Below are 20,066 nucleotides of genomic sequence, written 5' to 3' on the forward strand. Positions count from 1 at the left end.
CTAAATAAGATATCAGATTTTACAGGTTCCAGGGTTTAGGACCTGATATCTTTGGGGGCCATTATTTAACTTACTGTAGTGAACAAGTGAGATCAAATAACACTAAGTTTAATCCCAGAGCCAGCATTCATTATCTGTGTGGAAATAGGTGATGGTGCAAACTTTTTATATTTTAGTTTCTTCATCTGAAAAAAATCAGCATACATACTACATATCTCATATAATTATTGTCAGCTACAAATCAGAAAATACATGCAAAAAGTCATCAAAGTACATGTCCCTAATGCAGTGTTAAATGTAAGTTCTTACATTATGATAGAGGATTGGAAGGATCAGTTGAATTAAATTGCAGACAGCCTATATACTACACTAAGGAGTTTAATACTGGCAGGGGTGGGGGGATTTGGGGGGCATACAGGAATCATTTAGGTTCTTATGCAAATGAGTCATAAGATAAGAGAGGGGCATTAAAAATTAATCTGGTATCTGTGGACAGAATTGAGAAAAGAAAGAGGAAAATTCATTGAAATGATTCAGGGAGATTTATTGACATGAACTAAAGAGAAACAGTATCTCTGAGAAGTAAAGACCTTCTATGTCTTTCCCAGCCCATAAGCTCCAGGAAGGCAGAAGCAATGCCATTATTTTTACCTATATGATGAATGATTGCCTCTCTAGAGTTCTAAAGAATTTTCTGTTTGTGGAGATCCCTGGGTGGCACAGCGGTTTGGCGCCTGCCTTTGGCCCAGGTTGCGATCCTGGAGACTGGGGATCGAGTCCCACGTCGGGCTCCCGGTGCATGGAGCCTGCTTCTCCCTCTGCCTGTGCCTCTCTTTCTCTCTGTGTGACTATCATGAAAAAAAAGAAATTTCTGTTTGTAACATACATTCACCTTCAATTAATTATGAATACTATCAACCATAATGGGAAGAAGATGGGTCTCTAAAATGGAATAAAGATATTCACAAAACTAAAGGATGCTACTTAGAAAAGATGAGAAGTTATGTCCGGAATGAAGTGAAAGTAACTTTTGCTTCTGAGGTTGGCATAATATCTGATGGCATGGAGGACTGTGTGGAAAAAATACTGTGGGCAAAATATGTCTAGAAAATAACACTACTGATCTGCCAAATCACAGCCATTATTTTAAATTCTAAGGGCACTGAATATTTATATAAGAATCATATTAGATGAGAATCTTGACTAGAAGTTGCTAGGATAGTGGAGAATATATTTTGCTGTGCTCAAGATGCCAGGAAGGAAATGGTACCAATTAAGCTTTAGGATGTTTGTCAGGTAAGCTGTATCTGTAAGTGGAGAGTAGAGGTGGCTGAGACAGAAAGAAAAAACTTTCTTCCTGACTTTAGCATCTGTGCTGCCAAAGTGAGCACTCTTCCTGATGTTAGGGTTTTAATTTATTTCAGTAATATACTGTATGGTTGTCCTTTTCACACACATATCCATGTGGGTTTATTTTCCTTCTCCTACTAGATTATAAATCTCATTAATCCCAGGCCTTAATATTTTCCCTTCTCTGTCTTTCTTAAATATCAGCACTAGGAAAAGTGCTTTGAAATGCCTTTTTTTAATGAAATGCTTTTTTTGAGTTTACTTCATAAAGTGGCTCCCTAAAATTTAGCCAAATACATCTCTTACTATAATCTGCATTTTCAGTAATGTTACTCTAATGGAAAAATTTCTTCACCTACATCTGCTTGGTTTAGTTGTCCTTTCAATTTATCATTAATTTAGTTTAATATCTTCAGTCACCAAGGAGAACCATAAAAGTGGATTTTAAAACCTTTTATCCTTTTAAAAGAAAATGCATCGAATTTCAACTTTTCTGGAGATTTTGAGATACTAAAACATATTGAACAAAAGTTAAAGTCTACACAAGGCTTAGTATAAAAAAATACATGGTGAACTTTAGTAGAGCAGAAAAGAAAGCTCTGTTATCTTCTCCAGTTGTTGGTATATTCATTCAGTAGTCACAGAAATATAAGTAAGGGAGGATAGCACATTTTCTTTATGGAGTGAAGGTTTTTGCTTAAATCTAGTGCTTGTGTTTGCATATTAAAAAGCTATTTAGGGGTGCCTGGGTGGCCCAATGGGTTAAGTTTCAGCTCAGGTTATGATTTCAAGGCGGTAAGATGGAGCCCCGTATTGGGCTCTGGGTTCAGCAGGGAGTCTGCCTGAGATTCTCTCTTTCTCTCTCATTTGAACTCTCTAAAACAAATAAATCTCTAAAAAAATAAAAATAAATTTAAAAAGGATATTTATTTGCAGGATGATATGAGTTCAATGCAGCCATCCAAATATCTCTAATATTAAGAGAGGAGAAAAGGCAAGATGGCAGAAGAGTAGGGTCCCCAAGTCACCTGTCCCCACCAAATTACCTAGATAATCTTCAAATCATCCTGAAAATCTATGAATTCGGCCTGAGAATTAAAGAGAGAACACCTGGAATGCTACAGTGAGAAGAGTTTGCGCTTCTACCAGGGTAGGAAGACGGGAAAAAAGAAATAAAGAAACAAAAGGCCTCCAAGGGGGAGGGGCCCCGCGAGGAGCCGGGCTGAGGCCGGGGCGAGTGTCCCCAGGACAGGAGAGCCCCGTCCCGGAGGATCAGGAGCTGCACCGACCTTCCCGGGGGAAAGGGGCTCACAGGCAGTTGGAGCAGGACCCCAGGAGGGCGGGGGTGCCCTCAGGCCCCCTGGGACACTAACAGACACCGCGCCCTGGGGAGAGTGCGCCGAGCTCCCTAAAGGGCTGCAGCGCACGCACGCATTGACCCGGAGCAGCTCGGAGGGGCTCGGGCGGCGGCTCGCGGGGAGGGGGCTGCGGGGCGGGAGCGCGAACCCACCAGCACAGGCCGGGAGCCCAGGGCGCCGGGGACACAGCCCAGGATCTGGCCTCCCCCGGGACAGGCAGAGGCCGGGAGGGCCCAGGACAGCGAGGACGCTCCTGCCCCGAATGAGCAGATCAGCGGCCCGGCCCGGAGCCTCCAGGCCCTGCAGACGGAGAGCTCTGGGGCTACTGCAGGAGCTGACTCCAGGGCTCCAGAGCTGGCCCCGCCACTGCGGTTGTTCCTCCTGGGGCCTCGCGGGGTAAACAACCCGCACTGAGCCCTGCACCAGGCAGGGGGCTGAGCAGCTCCCCCAAGTGCTAACACCTGAAAATCAGCACAGCAGGGCCCTCCCCCAGAGGACCAGCTAGACCGACAGGGGAAAAACAAATTATTAACCAAGCAGCACTGGAAAAGTTCCAGGGGAAGTTGAGGGATTTACAGTATACAGAATCAGAGGATACTCCCCCTTGTTTTTTGTTTTTTGATTTCTGTTTGCCCCCCCTTTTTTCTTTTTTTCTTTTCTTCTCTTTTTTTTCTTTTTCTATCTTCTTTTTTTCTTTTTCTTTTCTTCTTTCTCTTCCCTCTTTTTCTCCTTATCCCAATACAACTTGTTTTTGGCCACTCTGCACTGAGCAAAATGATTAGAAGGAAAACCTCACCTCCAAAGAAAGAATCACAACTAGTCCACTCTCCCACGGAGTTACAAAATCTGGATTACAATTCAATGTCAGAAAGCCAATTCAGAAGCACTATTATACAGCTACTGGTGGCTCTAGAAAAAAGCAAAGGACTCAAGAGACTTCATGACTGCAGAATTTAGAGCTAATCAGGCAAAAATTAAAAATCAATTGAATGAGATGCAATCCAAACTAGAAGTCCTAACGACGAGGGTTAACGAGGTGGAAGAACGAGTGAGTGACCTAGAAGACAAGTTGATGGCAAAGAGAGAAACTGAGGAAAAAAGAGACAAACAATTAAAAGATCATGAGGATACATTAAGGGAAATAAGTGACAGTGTGAGGAAGAAAAATCTACGTTTAATTGGGGTTTCCGAGGGCGCTGAAAGGGCCAGAGGGCCAGAATATGTATTCCTAATCTGGGCAGAAAAACAGGCATTCAGATCCAGGAAATAGAGAGATCCCCCCTTAAATTCAATAAAAACCCTTCAGCACCTCGACACTTGAGAGTGAAAATTGCAAATTCCAAAGATAAAGAGAAGGTCCTTAAAACAGCAAGAGACAAGAATCCCTAATTTATTTGGGGATCAATATCAGATTAACAGCAGACCTCTCCACAGAGACCTGGCTGGCCAGAAAGGGCTGGAAGGATATATTCAGGGTCCTAAATGAGAAAAACATGCAGCCAAGAATACTTTATCCAGCAAGGCTCTCATTCAGAATGGAAGGAGAGATAAAGAGCTTCCAAGACAGGCAGGAACTGAAAGAATATGTGACCTCCAAACCAGCTCTGCAAGAAATTTTAAGGGGGACTCTTAAAATTCCCCTATAAGAAGAAATCCACTGGAACAATCCACAAAACAGGGACTGAATAGGTATCATGATGACACTAAACTCATATCTTTCAATAGTAACTCTGAACGTGAACGGGCTTAATGACCCCATCAAAAGGTGCAGGCTGTCAGACTGGATAAAAAAGCAGGACCTGTCTATTTGCTGTCTACAAGAGACTCATTTTAGACAGAAGGACACCTACAGCCTGAAAATTAAAGTTTGGAAAAAAAAATTAAAGTTTGGAGAACCATTTACCATTCAAATGGTCCCCAAAAGAAAGCAGGAGCAGCCATCCTTATATCAGATAAACTAAAATTTACCCTGAAGACTGTAGTGAGAGATGAAGAGGGACACTATATCATACTTAAAGGATCTATCCAACAAGAGGAATTAACAATCCTCAATATATATGCCCCGAATGTGGGAGCTGCCAAATATATCAATCACTTAATAACCAAAGTTAAGACATACTTAGATAATAATACACTTATACTTGGTGACTTCAATCTAGCTCTTTCTATACTCGATAGGTCTTCTAAGCACAACATTTCTAAAGAAACGAGAGCTTTAAATTATACACTGGACCAGATGGATTTCACAGATATCTACAAAACTTTACATCCAAACGCAAATGAATACACATTCTTCTCAAGTTCACATGGAACTTTCTCCAGAATAGACCACATACCGCATCACAATTCAGGTCTGAACCAATTTCAAAAGATTGGGATCGTCCCTTGTGTATTCTCAGATCATAATGCCTTGAAACTAGAACTAAATCACAAGAAGTTTGGAAGGACTTCAAACACGTGGAGGTTAAGGACCATCCTGCTAAAAGATGAAAGGGTCAACCAGGAAATTAAGGAGAAATTAAAAAGATTCTAATGAGAATGAAGATACTACCGTTTAAGACCTTTGGGATACAGCAAAAGCAGTCCTGAGGGGGAAATACATCGCAATACTAGCAGCCATCCAAAAACTGGAAAGAACTCAAATACAAAAGCTAACCTTACACCTAAAGGAGCTAGAGAAAAAAGAAGAAAAAAACAGCAAATAGATTCTACACCCAGCAGAAGAAGAGAGTTAATAAAGATTCGAGCAGAACTCAACGAAATCGAGACCAGAAGAACTGTGGAACAGATCAACAAAACCAGGAGTTGGTCCTTTAAAAGAATTAATAAGATAGATAAACCATTAGCCAACCTTATTAAAAAGAAGAGAGAGAAGACTCAAATTAATAAAATCATGAATGAGAAAGGAGAGATCAACCAACACCAAGGAAATACAAACGATTTTAAAAACATATTATGAGCAGCTATATGCCAATAAATTAGGCAATCTAGAATAAATGGATGCATTTCTGGAAAACCACAAACTACCAAAACTGGAACAGGAAGAAATAGAAAACCTGAACGGCCAATAACCAGGGAGGAAATTGAAGCAGTCATCAAAACCCTCCCAAGACACAAAAGTCTGGGGCCAGATGGCTTCCCAGGGGAATTCTATCAAACGTTTAAAGAAGAAACCATACCTATTCTACTAAAGCTGTTTGGAAAGATAGAAAGAGATGGAGTACTTCCAAAGTCGTTCTATGAGGCTGGCATCACCTTAATTCCAAAACCAGACAAAGACCCCACCAAAAAGGAGAATCATAGACCAATATCTCTGATGAACATGGATGCAAAAATTCTCAACAAGATACTAGCCAATAGGATCCAACAGTACGTTAAGATTATTCACCATAACCAAGTAGGATTTATCCCTGGGTTGCAAGGCTGGTTCAACACTCGTAAAACAATCAATGTGATTCATCATATCAGCAAGAGAAAAAACAAGAACCATGTGATTCTCTCATTAGATGCAGAGAAAGCATTTGACAAAATACAGCGTCCATTCCTGATCAAAACACTTCAGAGTGTAGGGATAGAGGGAACATTCCTAACATCTTAAAGCCATCTATGAAAAGCCCACAGCAAATACCATTCTCAATGGAGAAGCACTGGCAGCCTTTCCCCAAAGATCAGGAACAAGACAGGGATGTCCACTCTCACCACTGTTATTCAACATAGTCCTGGAAGTCCTAGCCTCAGCAATCAGACAACAAAAAGAAAATAAAGGCATTCAAATTGGCAAAGAAGTCAAACTCTCCCTCTTTGCCGATGACATGATACTCTACATAGAAAACCCAAAAGCCTCCACCCCAAGATTGCTAGAACTCATACAGCAATTTGGCAGCGTGGCAGGATACAAAATCAATGCCCGGAAGTCAGTGGCATTTCTATACACTAACAATGAGACTGAAGAAAGAGAAATTAAGGAGTCAATCCCATTTACAATTGTACCCAAAAGCATAAGATACCTAGGAATAAACCTAACTAAAGAGGTAAAGGATCTATACCCTAAAAACTATAGAACACTTCTGAAAGAAATTGAGGAAGACACAAAGAGATGGAAAAATATTCCATGCTCATGGATTGGCAGAATTAATATTATGAAAATGTCAATGTTACCCAGGGCACTTTACACGTTTAATACAATCCCTATGAAAATACCATGGACTTTCTTCAGAGAGTTGGAACAAATTATTTTAAAATTGGTGTGGAATCAGAAAAGACCCCGAATAGCCAGGGGAATTTTAAAAAAGAAAACCAGGGATCCCTGGGTGGCGCAGCGGTTTGGCGCCTGCCTTTGGCCCAGAGCACGATCCTGGAGACCCGGGATTGAATCCCACGTCAGGCTCCCGGTGCATGGAGCCTGCTTCTCTCTCTGCCTCCCTCCCTCTCTCTCTCTCTCTCTCTCTCTCTCTCTGACTATCATAAATAAATAAAAATTTTAAAAAAGCTTGTTTAAAAAAAATTAAAAAAAATATAAAAGAAAACCATAGCTGGGGGCATCACAATGCCAGATTTCAGGTTGTACTACAAAGCTGTGGTCATCAAGACAGGGTGGTACTGGCACAAAAACAGACACATAGATCAGGGGAACAGAATAGAGAACCCAGAAGTGGACACTCAACTTTATGGTCAACTAATATTCGACAAAGGAGGAAAGACTATCCACTGGAAGAAAGACAGTCTCTTCAATAAATGGTGCTGGGAAAATTGGACATCCACATGCAGAAGAATGAAACTAGACCACTCTCTTGCACCAGACACAAAGATAAACTCAAAATGGATGAAACATCTAGATGTGAGACAAGATTCCATCAAAATCCTAGAGGAGAACACAGGCAACACCCTTTTTGAATTCGGCAACAGTAACTTCTTGCAAGATACATCCATGAAGGCAAAAGAAACGAAAGCAAAAATGAACTATTGGGACTTCATCAAGATAAGAAGCTTTTGCACAGCAAAGGATACAGTCAACAAAACTAAAAGACAACCTACAGAATGGGAGAAGATATTTGCAAATGACGTATCAGATGAAGGGCTAATTTCCAAGATTTATAAAGAACTTATTAAGCTCAACACCAAAGAAACAAACAATCCAATCATGAAATGGGCAAAAGACATGAACAGAAATCTCACAGAGGAAGACATAGACATGGCCAACAAGCACATGAGCAAATGCCCTGCATCACTGGCCATCAGGGAAATACAAATCAGAACCACAATGAGATACCACCTCACACCAGTGAGAATGGGGAAAATTAACATGGCTGGAAACCACAAACGTTGGAGAGGATGCAGAGAAAAGGGAACCCTCTTGCACGCTTGGTCGGAATGTGAACTGGTGCAGGCCACTCTGGGAAACTGTGTGGAGGTTCCTCAAAGAGTTAAAAATAGACCTGCCCTATGACCCAGCAATTGCACTGCTGGGGATTTACCCCAAAGATACAGATGCAGTGAAACGACGGGACACCTGCACCCCGATGTTTCTAGCAGCAATGTCCACAATAGCCAAACTGTGGAAGGAGCCTCGGTGTCCATCGAAAGATGAATGGATAAAGAAGATGTGAAAGGGAATAGAGGGGAAGGGAGAAGAAATGGGTAGGAAATATCAGAAAGGGAGGCAGAACATGGAAGACTCTTAACTCTGGGAAACGAACTAGGGGTGGTGGACGGAGAGGAGGGCGGGGAGTGGGGGTGACTGGGTTGTGGGCACTGAGGGGGGCACTTGATGGGATGAGCACTGGGTGTTATTCTGTATGTTGGCATATTGAACAGCAATAAAAAATAAATTTTATTAGAAAAAAAGAAAGAAAGAAAAGAAAGAAAGAAAGAAAGAAAGAAAGAAAGAAAGGAAAGAAGGAAAGAAAGAAAGAAAGAAAGAAAGAAAGAAAGAAAGAAAGAAAGGGAAGAAATAAAGAAAGAAAAGAAAGAAAGAAGAAAGAAAGAAAGAAAGAGAAAGAAAGAAAGAAAGAAAGAAAGAAAGAAAGAAAAAAGAAAGAAAGAAAGAAAGAAAGAAAGAAAGAAAGAAAGAAAGAAAGAAAGAAAGAAAGAAAGAAAGAAAAAGGGATCCCTGGGTGGCGCAGCGGTTTGGCGCCTGCCTTTGGCCCAGGGCGTGATCCTGGAGACCCGGGATCGAATCCCACATCGGGCTCCCGGTGCATGGAGCCTGCTTCTCCCTCTGCCTCTCTCTCTCTCTGTGTGTGACTATCATAAAAAAAAAGCAGTGGTTAATTTTTTGGAATAAGTTTGAAAAGGACATCAGAATTTTATGCTTTTTCAGAATTTCCTGCCTTATACTGAAATACAACATCCTTATTTCTAATGGCTCAGTTTGAATTGGTATGCAAAGCAAGGGACAAGAGGCCTAGGGGCCGAAAGCAAGACCGAGGGTAATTCAGGAGTGTCACAACCCTTCCAGGGACGAGTACCAAGTCAAAAAAGTGTTTTTCTCATCTCTTGAGAAGAGATGAAGAAATGAAACATCGTAAGTATGTCAGATGGGTTTTTTGTATGATACACTAGAAAACAATCTCTGAAATTTTATTCCAAGCTTTGTACACACTCCTTCAAATACTTCATCCACTCGAAACTAGCTAGGAGCTCAAAAGTATATTTGCTTGAATGCTAAGTGACCTCAACAGGAGCTATAGTCAGGGTGCCACCACCCAATTTATGTGACTGATAAGTTTTAAAAGGGGCAATATGAGAGTTTACAGACATCGATAATAGCTTCAAATATGACTCGCATATGTAAGGAAACCTTTTAAGGTATCTTAACCGGTCCAGAAACCCAGACAGTTAGTATTCTGTTTTCCATTTTCGTTTTCATTAAATCGTCCTCAATCAGCAATGTGACTAAGATAAATAGACAGCAGTACACGAGATAAAAATAGGAAGGCTCCTCAAAAACTCTCCTTAAATTCTATGCATGATTCATATTCAGCTTGAAAACCATTAGTTAAGAATGAAATAGCCAAAGATTCTAGCATATGAAGTGTGATGTATACCAACTTCTTAACCCTACAATATAATGGTAGGAAAGCTAACTCTGAAACCAAAACTCCATACCTAAAATAATTAGTACCAATACTTAGAATATAGCAAGATTTATTTTTCTTCCATTGTCTCTTACTTTCCACACAATAAGACAGGACATTATCAGGGTTGCCTGAACTATGTATGAAGTCAAGTCTATTTTTTTCTATCTGGCTATCATTCATAAAAACAAAATTCAAGGTTCTATTTACTTTATTTTAAAAAATATATTTTATTTATTTATTCATGAGAGACACTGAGACAGAGAGGCAGAGACGTAGGCAGAGAGAGAAGCAGACTTTGTGCAGGGAGCCTGACGTGGGACTGGATCCTAGGACTCCAGGATAATGCCCTGAGCTGAAGGCAGACGCTCAACCGCTGAGCCACCCAGGCGTCCCTCTATTTACTTTCATTAATTCAGCTAATAGGAGCTTTTGGGGGAATGAGAAGGGTACTTAGTGAGAAAAAGAGAGAAAGATAACGGTTGTGCTTATGTGTCCCGGAGAAGTAATTCTCTTCCTCCTACTACTCCATATACTAGAGTTACTGTAGTATTCTTTTCTCATGTTTTAAAGACTACTATTCAGCAATTTAGGGGTTTTAAGGATTTATAACCTCCAGTCAAAATAGTATTTCATCTATCAATTGTCATTTCCATATTGGCACTAGCTCCTAGTTTCATTCACAAAACTAGGGTTGTCAGGGCCTTAATGAGGCAATCCTTCTGCCTCCATCACCCCACTGGTTAGGCCAAACATATGCCTACCCATTCAGTTCTGAAACCACCTGCAGAGAGGAAGTTAAATGAAGAAAAGTAAAGCATCACACTGTCACCATCTTTAGATAAGCTCTAATTTTACCCAAAGGAGAAAACTTTAACCACATAACAAAGCTGGCAATGACCATGATTAAATGATGCCTGTCATTCTGTCCTACCCCTGGGAGCTGCTCTCCACCCACTCCCAGGTGATGGATGTGTTTCTCTTGGTACACTGGGTTTAGATTGGCAAAGGAAGCAGACAGTTAAATTCATCAATCACCAGAGTGGGCAAAGCAGTATTTGATCTGCTCTGGAGAAAGGATGGGGACCTGAACAAAACTCATTGACAGCACAAAACCAAGGTCATCTCCCAGTACCACGAATACATCAAAGCAGGCTCATTTAGTCTCAAAGTGTGAGTCACAAATACTAAGCCTGGAAGAGATCTTAGAGAACCTGAAACCAATCCATTGACACACAAATCAGAGAATTCCCTCCCTCCACAACAATAAAACAAAACCAGACTCCATGACTCAGCATTTGTTATGCATACTCTTGAAATTTGTTATCTATTAGATGTCAATGTTCTGAATTCCAAAGCTATATCCAGTTACTGATTCCACAAGGTATATACTTCCTGACCAGTAAATCTACATGAAAAAAAAAAAGTTTAAATGTGAACAAATTTGCTGCTTATATCAACATGAAAAACAAAACAAACAGAATCCAACTTATCTCTGTCAACCCCCTCTTTTTTTTCCTTTTCCAAATTGCTTTTTAATGTCTGAAATTTGAAAACCAACAGCTACTTCTATAGGCTTTTTCAAGGCCCTGAAAACAATGACGTACTAGTAAATCTCTTATTAGTATCCTATAGATTCACAAGCTCAAGAAAACTCAAGATGACAGGTTTCATGAATATTTTCTTTCAAGAACTTTATAGTTTAATCATCCCATGAAAAATAAATCTCTTATTATGATATGCTGCTAAAGAGATAGACCCAAAAGTGTGTCCCTTTGTACAAGTATGTACTTCTTAACAGTGGCCACAAAGGAACAATAGGCATACAAAACCAAATACTATATTTCCAAATATCTGAAAAGAAAAAAAAAAGAATCATACCACCATCTATTTTGTTCTCCTCATTACCTGTCACTCTTTTTAGGGATAAATGGCCTGATGATTTTCTTACAATAGTTCCACAGCTTAAAGCAGCAAAAAACATTTAAAATTTTTTTTAAAAAGCAAAAAAGTTATGATTTCAAAACAGAAATGAGAAATTCACTTTTGTTATTTGAATGTGTGCTGCATGGAAAATCATTATGATCCTTCCACTTGCAAATGTTTCGGACCCTTCGGTAAATATGTGTTTTCTAATTAAACAGTAACTCTCTGTTTAAAATAAAAATTGGTATGATAGGTCCATGTCCATTTTCAAAAAGTGTATTTTTCAATGACATCCAAGATAGGTCAGCATTTTCCCACTACTGCAAAAAACAGCAATGTGTATCCTCAACGCAGGTATTACAACACATAAATACACTGTTGCCCTGGCTCTCCCTCTGGTTCCATCTGCTCTCTTGCTGTGCAACAGCTATAGCATAAAAAAGCCTATTCTCACACGCTTTTGATATTACACTATTTAATCACATACAGCTGTGGCTTACGAGACTGTTACAAAACACAATTTTAATGTAGTACTCGAAGCCAATTGTGGATAAACATCAACCATTTACTCCGAATAAGAAGTCCAACACTAAAAAGATTTTCTTTTAAAGAAAGACTGGTTTTCTTAGAATTTGGCATGGACGTAATTGTGACTGAGCCCTCTCTCTGCCAAAAGACTGATAATGTCAAAAAGGATTGTGTAAAATCATATTAGTGCAATAATGACGCTTTCCAGAATTCCTGGAGCCAGAAAGACCTGAAATGAACTTACATCCTACTTCTCTTCTTTTGTCTCCCTCCCTGCAAATCAGCCCTACCTCCAACCCTCTAATAGATTTAATTACTTCAGAGAAATAATTTTGATTTATAATTCTATTGTTCTTTTCCCAAACTGAGAGAAAGCGAAAGGAAGCTGTTAGGAAGATACTGTTAGAACAAATTGACATGAGGTTTCTTTTGAATTAAGAATGATTCTGGAGAGAAAGACAACAACAACATGAACTTTTTACATAGCTCCTCCTTTTAGCTAGGCACTAAACTTAGTACTGTGAAAACAAGGACTGCATTATAGAAAAGACAATTCCAAAGATAATTTAATATGGGGGGGAGGTAAAGAAAACAGGACAACTAGAAAGGGAGAGTGGCCCCTTGTTACTATTTTTCTCTTATTCAAAACCAATTAAAATTGTGTACATTCTCAAATGAGACAAACAAGATTTATCATAGTTTCATGCTATCATATTACCCCCTGAAGCGAAAGACATATTTGGAGTTGTACCTCAAGGTTCTATTGCTGGACAATTTTTAGAAAACCAGTTTTGTGTGTTTCAGCCTTTCAAAGGAAAACAGAACTTGGGAGTTTTCAAGGCTGTTTTAAAACTGGCAAGTTACCAACTCTGGCTATCAATGCAAATCTGAGGCAGGAAGTACTAAGGAAATCCTAAACTCTTTCCCTCCCTCTGCAGGATTTTCTACATTTTCATGTGCAAGAAGCATGTTAAGGGGTTGTCCTGTTTTGCTTTTGAAGGATCTGTACATTCACATCTTTGAGAATATCCCTTGCCCCATAGGAGCCTCTCTCTTCCTTTCCCTACTCCTTAGTCCTTCGTGTTTCAAGTGTTTGCTCTCTCTATGGCACAATCAATCGGGCTCTAGCTAGACTTTGAGAGATGAGCAGCTGTCCAGGCTGCAGATGGTTGGAAACTCAGCCTGAAGTCAGTGTGCAGTTGATGAGTTACTCCCTATACCTGACCCCAACTTCACACCAGGTTCTGAATACGATCTGAGTAGCAGCAGCCAGAAAAACTCTGTTGGGTCCCACAGATCTTTCTGCAAGATCTTCAGGGGAAGCAGATGGTCCAAGGCGGGAAAGCAGTAGGCTGATGGAAAAGCAGCATGAGTAGAAACCATGCCCTGGATCGGTAGAAACATCGTGACCCGGTCAGGGTAAGGAAATGGAAGGAAGGACTAGCTTGCTGTGTGCGTTTGGATGCATTTTAAAGTTTTGGGGAGATGATAAAGTTTTCCAGATACCACACATGAGGGAAATATCTTTCTCAGCAACAAAGTATCAATCCACCAGGCTGTGACCATGTTTTACTCTTTTTAGCCTTCCTAGTTATAATTAAGTTGCTTTTTCAAGAAACCCTCCACAAAATAACTCAGATTGCGATTCACCCTGGGTCTCACAATGCAATAGCAACAGGTTGCTTGCTTTGAATGGGCTATAACAAAATTGCTGAGAAATATTAGGTTGTGACTCAATCAAACGTGATTATGGATATTATCATTAAGCTAATGAGCTATTTTTTGGTCCCCTTTCTCTAAAATTTGCTGATTATCCTGGTGGCCTTCAAAGAGCAAATTCGTTTTGATGAAGATTTTTTTTTTTAAATCTGGCTATGGCTCTTATGTAAATATTAAAACATGTCATCAAGATTGCTTCTTTTCTGCTCAATCACAAACAATGTTTCTTTTTTAAATTGCTTCTTTTAATAGGGGGAAAAAATGGCCAAAAGAAAATTGACAAATGACAGCTTTTAATGCAAGGTCTTGGAAAGCATGCATCCTAGAACAATACCGCTACAAGATAGCTATCAGCTAGTCATTGGGTTTTCATTTTGCTTCTATGTACATTTATCTAATATAATAATTTAAGCATTTGGAAAATTATTCAAAGGGAGAGAAGCATAAGTAACTTATTTCTAATTTCTTTTTCTTTTTAAGCAACAAAGGTAGTGAATTAGTTCTAATGTGATGGGAAAATAAGAGGAGCAGAGAAAGCAGGGAAGTGCCCCAAGATTTTCTAAAACTTTAATAGCATTTGAGGAAAGGGAAACCTTTCCATTTATTTAGGCATCCTACTCTCATTTGGTTTTATCATAAGAAAAGAGCAGCTGTATCTAACACACACATTTAAGTAGAAAGAAAAGGTTCAGTATTTTGTACTGTCTGAATAAATGCAATGATACACCTTGAGTTCTTTAAGAACCCCATAAAGATTCTTCACCCCAAACTAATGTCAGTAAATGGCTTTTGTTGATTAGTTAAGAACACCTGGTTTTACAGGACAGCTTAAGTTATGATGTCACCAGAATATGACTTTTATAGTCAACCACAGAACTCTATTTTTATCAACCGTAAGTATTCTTTATGTATCAGTATCATTTTAAATAGCTCTGATTTTTATTTTATTTTATTTTATTTTATTTTTTTTTTAAAGTTTAGAGAAGACTTGACTCTTTTTTTTTTTTAATATTTTTTTTTATTTATTTATGACAGTCACAGAGGGAGAGAGAGAGAGGCAGAGACACAGGCAGAGGGAGAAGCAGGCTCCATGCACCGGGAGCCTGACGTGGGATTCGATCCCGGGTCTCCAGGATCGCGCCCTGGGCCAAAGGCAGGCGCCAAACCGCTGCGCCACCCAGGGATCCCTGGCTCTGATTTTTAAAATAGATTATAACTATAAGCCAAGGCTAGGACTGTAGATTTTGTGAATTCCACCAAGGCTTGCTTACCAAATAAACATGAGCAGCATGTATTCCCCTCAGAATTATTATAGGTAATATTTTAAGATAAAAATATAAAAGGAGCAAAAAGACAACACTGAAATAACCCAGTTGTTTTCATGCTATACTGGGTCATGATAGTACTTTCTTACATAGTATTCATGCTGCCAGAAAGTCCCCACATTTTAAAGTATGATTGATCCTTATTCTCATTCCCTGTGTGCCCAAGTTTCAAAGCAGGGCATGTTTTCACATCTTCAGCTTCCAGGAATGTTATTAATGTCTATCATTTCAGAGCCACCGAAACAGTATTCGACAACTTCACAGCTCTGTGAAAGTTTGCAACATAATAATCAATATGAACTACCATGATAGCCAAAGTAGCTGATCCTATATTCCCCACCACCCTGATCTGATTGCCCGAATATCAGTTTAGGTCACCTAATGGATCTAGCTTCTTTAAAAATGTTCCAGAAGTTGATGGCTTTGACTAGCTTGAAAGTAACAAGATCCAGATGCCGCCTGTCTACACAACACTAAACTACACAGGACCCCAAAACAGATTTTTTAAAAAATTCCCTCTATGTTTTTCAGGCTCTCCTCTTTTCCCTCACCACTGCACTTTCTTTCTTTACCTCAATCCCTCTCTCTCTCTCTCCCTCTCCCAGTCTCTCTCTTCACACACACACACACACACACACACACACACACTTCCCATCAGTGTAGCTCATCCAACATCCTGTCCTTAATATAATGTGCAAGACATTATTTCCTGCTAGCAATAAGTTAAAAGAAATCTCAGGCAGGAAAGCAATTATTCCATTCATTTTTATCTAAAGTTTCCTTTCTGAATATGCTTCATAGTCAAAAAAAGAACCAAAAAGAAAGCATGAATTTTGAAACATTTGGAAAAATTTAGCCAAATGAGTAAAAGGGATGGAATGTCCGATATTTTTCATGGAACCCTTGGGTTTGTTGTTTTTATTTCTTGGGGGGGATGAGGAATGACTATAGATTTCCTCTTTTAGACTAGCCCTTGCTTTGCCATTTCCTTGAGGAAGGCAGACAGCATTCTCCACCCAATCCCCCAAAGAGTTAAAACACACTGCACTGCACGGGAGCAGGAGGGCTGGTCTACTAAAGCAGCAGCCCCACAAACTAAATGCTCACAAGGGCAAAAAGCAATGTGAGGAGACCTTGCAGGGGCAGGGCGAGTCATGGAGTGATTGAAAAAGAAAGAAAAAAAAGCAACAATTTTTAATAGAATTCGGAAAGTCTGCTGCCTCGTCTGGTTTACAAATAGGCATTGTTGGAGGAGACAGAATAAATAAGAGCTAACTACAGCATGAATTACCGAACACTAATCCCATCAACGAGTCCCGGTGGCAGCACAGATCACTCAGGCACGCCTTGGTCACTCTCCGCATATTTATTTATTAAGAAGACAGTGGAGTCTGGCTAATGCGATACAAAATTAATATCACCTGTAAAGAAACATAACCCATACATTCAAAGCGATAACTCTACCGACACCCTCCCCCCCAATTCATCAAGTCCAATTTAACTGACAAATTGGAGCAGTGATTTCACACCTGAGAGCCTTTCAGGTCTGAACTGCAGGATCAAGTTCATGGTTGGCACTGCCCACTGCTTAGTTACGTGGGCTTTCCACTGGCCCCGTAATGGTCATTTACGCACACACATAAAGACTAAAGTATTAAAATTTTTTTTAATTTTTTTTATTTATTTATGATAGTCACACACAGAGAGAGAGGCAGAGACATAGGCAGAGGGAGAAGCAGGCTCCATGCACCAGGAGCCCGACGTGGGATTCGATCCCAGGTCTCCAGGATCACGCCCTGGGCCAAAGGCAGGCGCCAAACCACTGCGCCACCCAGGGATCCCAAGACTAAAGTATTTAACCAATTCGTGTCCAATTATCATCAGTTATATTTCATCCCGTTTCAAGACCCACAGGCCTCCTGATGGCAGCCAGCACAGAAAAACAGAGCTTCGAAAAGTAAAGAACATCTATTGTAAAGCTCCAAACTTCAGTCTCTAGAGTCTTGATCACCCTCCATATAAAATAAAATATGTAAGGCAAATACACAAAAACAAAAGCACACCCAAACAAACTCTACGGGACGTCAGTTAGTCGTACTATACCTTCCCACACCCTTCTTTCATTCTATACTCTGTGATTGAAAGTCTGAGTTGCCCCCACCCTGGTGCATCCTATCCAGTGAGAAAAACCCTTTCAGAGCCACAAAGAACAGCTCACCAGAAAAGCCTCTGAAATCGTTGTTGTTCCTGATAATCACTGTCACAATCTCCTTTCTAACAACCCTGTCCATCTGCAAAGCACTTTACTACGGATATCAGGAACATCTTTATGTTGCCAAATAACAACAAAGGAACACGAGCGAAACTATTATCTCTGCTAGAAGAGAAAAACCACAATCCCAGGGCTTGCTTTCTTCTCATATTCTCCTCTGCCTTATTAACTCCATTGCTATGTTACTAATTTCAAAGAAGCAGGAAGAGGTGATGGGAAAGGGGAGGTAAATAATAATCCACATGCCTGTTTCCCATCCCAAGTGCAGGATACACACTGCTTGCCAGACTGTGGGTCGAGCCATACCTTGGTTTAGAGACAGTGAGGATAGTAGTAAGTGTACTGGGGGTACATTTGTGGCTGATCCAGGCGTTTACCCATGTAGCTGGAATCTTTATCTCCGAGGCAGGGAACTCGATGACAGGGTATAGTGCCCCAGGCCGAGCGTCCTCTTAAACCACTATTCCTGATGGTCCCGATGACTGATGAGGCTTCAGAGATCCTTCGTCTTCCACCACTCACTAGTTCCAACACGGCAGGAATTTAAAAAAGAAACACACCAAAAAAAAAAAAAAAAAAAAAGAAAGAAAAGAAAGAAAGAAAGAAAGAAAGAAAGAAAGAAAGAAAGAAAAAAGGAAAGGTATTGGTAGAACAACACACACACACACACACACGCGCGCGCACACACACACACACACACACACACAGCCTTCCCAGATCCTGCCTTCCTTCCCCCAGCTGCCAGGGTCCACTTGGGATGAGGCACTTTGTTCTCTACCCAGGCTGTCTGTAGTGATGTCAATTGCCAGCGTTTGTACAGAGGGAGAGAAGAAAAAAATCAAAGTCTTTTTAGCACAACTCTGAATCCTTGCAGATCAGCTTCCTGTCTCCTGTTTGTCTCTTTCCCCACCTTAAAGAAAAAGGGAAAAAAAGAAAGAAGAAAGAAAGAAAGAAAGAAAACAAAAAAATGAAAAAGAAAAAAAAAAAGAAAGAGAAAGGGGAAAAGAAAACAAAACAAAACAACCTTGCACAGCCTGGTTGCTGCTGTCTCCCTTCCAGAGTGACATGGTGTTCGGGCTCCTCCTGTCCTTTCATTCACTTCCTCTCCTTCCAGCCGGTGGGTGGAACCTCTCCAGGGAGCAGGGTATGCAGTCCAGAAAGCTGCAGTATTTCCTCCAAGAAAAAAAAAAAAAAAAAAAAAAAGCCTGCTTCAACCCCTGCTGCAAGCAAAGTCCTGATTCCCTCTGCTGGCTATCTCGAACAGCAAAGCAATTTTTGCAGCAAAGCTGCTGCCGCTGGAACTGAACCCAGGGAACTCAAATTCGGGCGGTGGATTATTTCTTATCCTTCCCTCCATCTACCCCACACAAGAGCTGCCTTTTTTTTCTTGCCAAGTGGCAAGGTAAGCCACACTGCTAAAGCAAACACAGAAGACCACGGGAGGGAAGAGAGGACGAAGGGAGGAAGGAAGAGAAAGACAAAAATAAAAGCAGACGGACGACCCGTGCTGGTTAAAATGGAACAAGTGTGTCCCAGATGCTTTCAGAACCTGTTAACATACGAAAGCCAGATGAATCCAAGACCCGGTCCAGAAACTAACCTTTTACTTCTCGGACGACACGGAGGATGCTAAGCATTGAAGAAATTTGAGAGTCTATGCCAGGACTACTATTAGCAAGCCCTGCATCGTCAGATCACAAGGACCAACTTGCCATAGCCGAAATGATCATTCTTACCCTTACATCCGTTTTGTAAGCATCAAAGGAGGTATCCCATTAGGTTTACAGGCGTCTTCATAAATAAAAGCTCTGGTTCTCTCACTGTCTATCTATGATGATTTTGATTCAGGGATGCTTTAATCACTTTCCCGATGTCATCACAAAAAAAAGCACAATTACCTGACAGAGTTTTTCCCCACCAATAATAAGTAATATTCTGACATGTCTGTCAGCTGTTACATTATAATACAAATGGTTTCAGCGAAAATATATTTCCCTTAAGGGTCCCTTTTCAAGGCAGTCAAGGCTAAAATTAGACATGCCAGCTGTGTTTTGCTGTGAGCGCTCACGCATGCCCAAAGCGTGGCCAGACCAACATTGAGCGCCTCTCCACTTCGTCAAACCAGCTCTGTTCTCCCCAGCCTAGAGCTGTCTTTTCAGATAAGAGGTTCCTGGTACAAATCCAGCCTCCTAGTGAGGAAGAACAGAGAATTCCAGCCCAGTGCACAATATGGTATCCAGCCACAAACAAGCCCTGCCGCCCGTGAGGTCACTGGCTTTCACTCAGGGGTCTGGTTATTAGAAGCTGTGTGAGTGCATGGATATTCCTTGGAAAAAGTTAAGGATGGTGGATAAATAGCTTTATGTTTGACAAGAATAACAACCAGAAAGAAGGAAGGAGAGAGGGTGGGAAGGTAGGAGTTAGAAGCCCTGATATCACTGTCATTAAGAGAATTAAATCAATTCCACCAACATTGAAATGTGTTCTTCTGGGCCTTATTCGTCCCATCCAG

At 40.5% G+C, this 20,066-nt stretch overlaps 1 long non-coding RNA gene across 3 annotated transcripts in view; it reads right to left on the minus strand.

Moving 5' to 3' along the window:
* Positions 1-19,635, minus strand: part of LOC119868843 — a 51,514-nt gene extending 31,879 nt beyond the window's left edge. Inside the window, exons 1-3 of one of the 3 annotated variants that reach the window (XR_005355244.1) lie at positions 19,155-19,619; positions 18,579-18,727; positions 17,861-18,075 (exon numbers count right to left, since the gene is read on the minus strand). This is a non-coding gene — a long non-coding RNA (uncharacterized LOC119868843). Of the gene's footprint in view, positions 1-17,041; positions 18,076-18,578; positions 18,728-19,154 lie in introns of those variants that run through there. The other 2 variants (XR_005355243.1, XR_005355242.1) reach the window with 2 other exon arrangements.
* Between the last annotated feature and the right edge of the window lie 431 nt (positions 19,636-20,066).

The sequence above is a fragment of the Canis lupus genome, chromosome 2 (assembly GCF_011100685.1).
Source record: "Canis lupus familiaris isolate Mischka breed German Shepherd chromosome 2, alternate assembly UU_Cfam_GSD_1.0, whole genome shotgun sequence".
Classification (NCBI taxonomy): domain Eukaryota; kingdom Metazoa; phylum Chordata; class Mammalia; order Carnivora; family Canidae; genus Canis; species Canis lupus.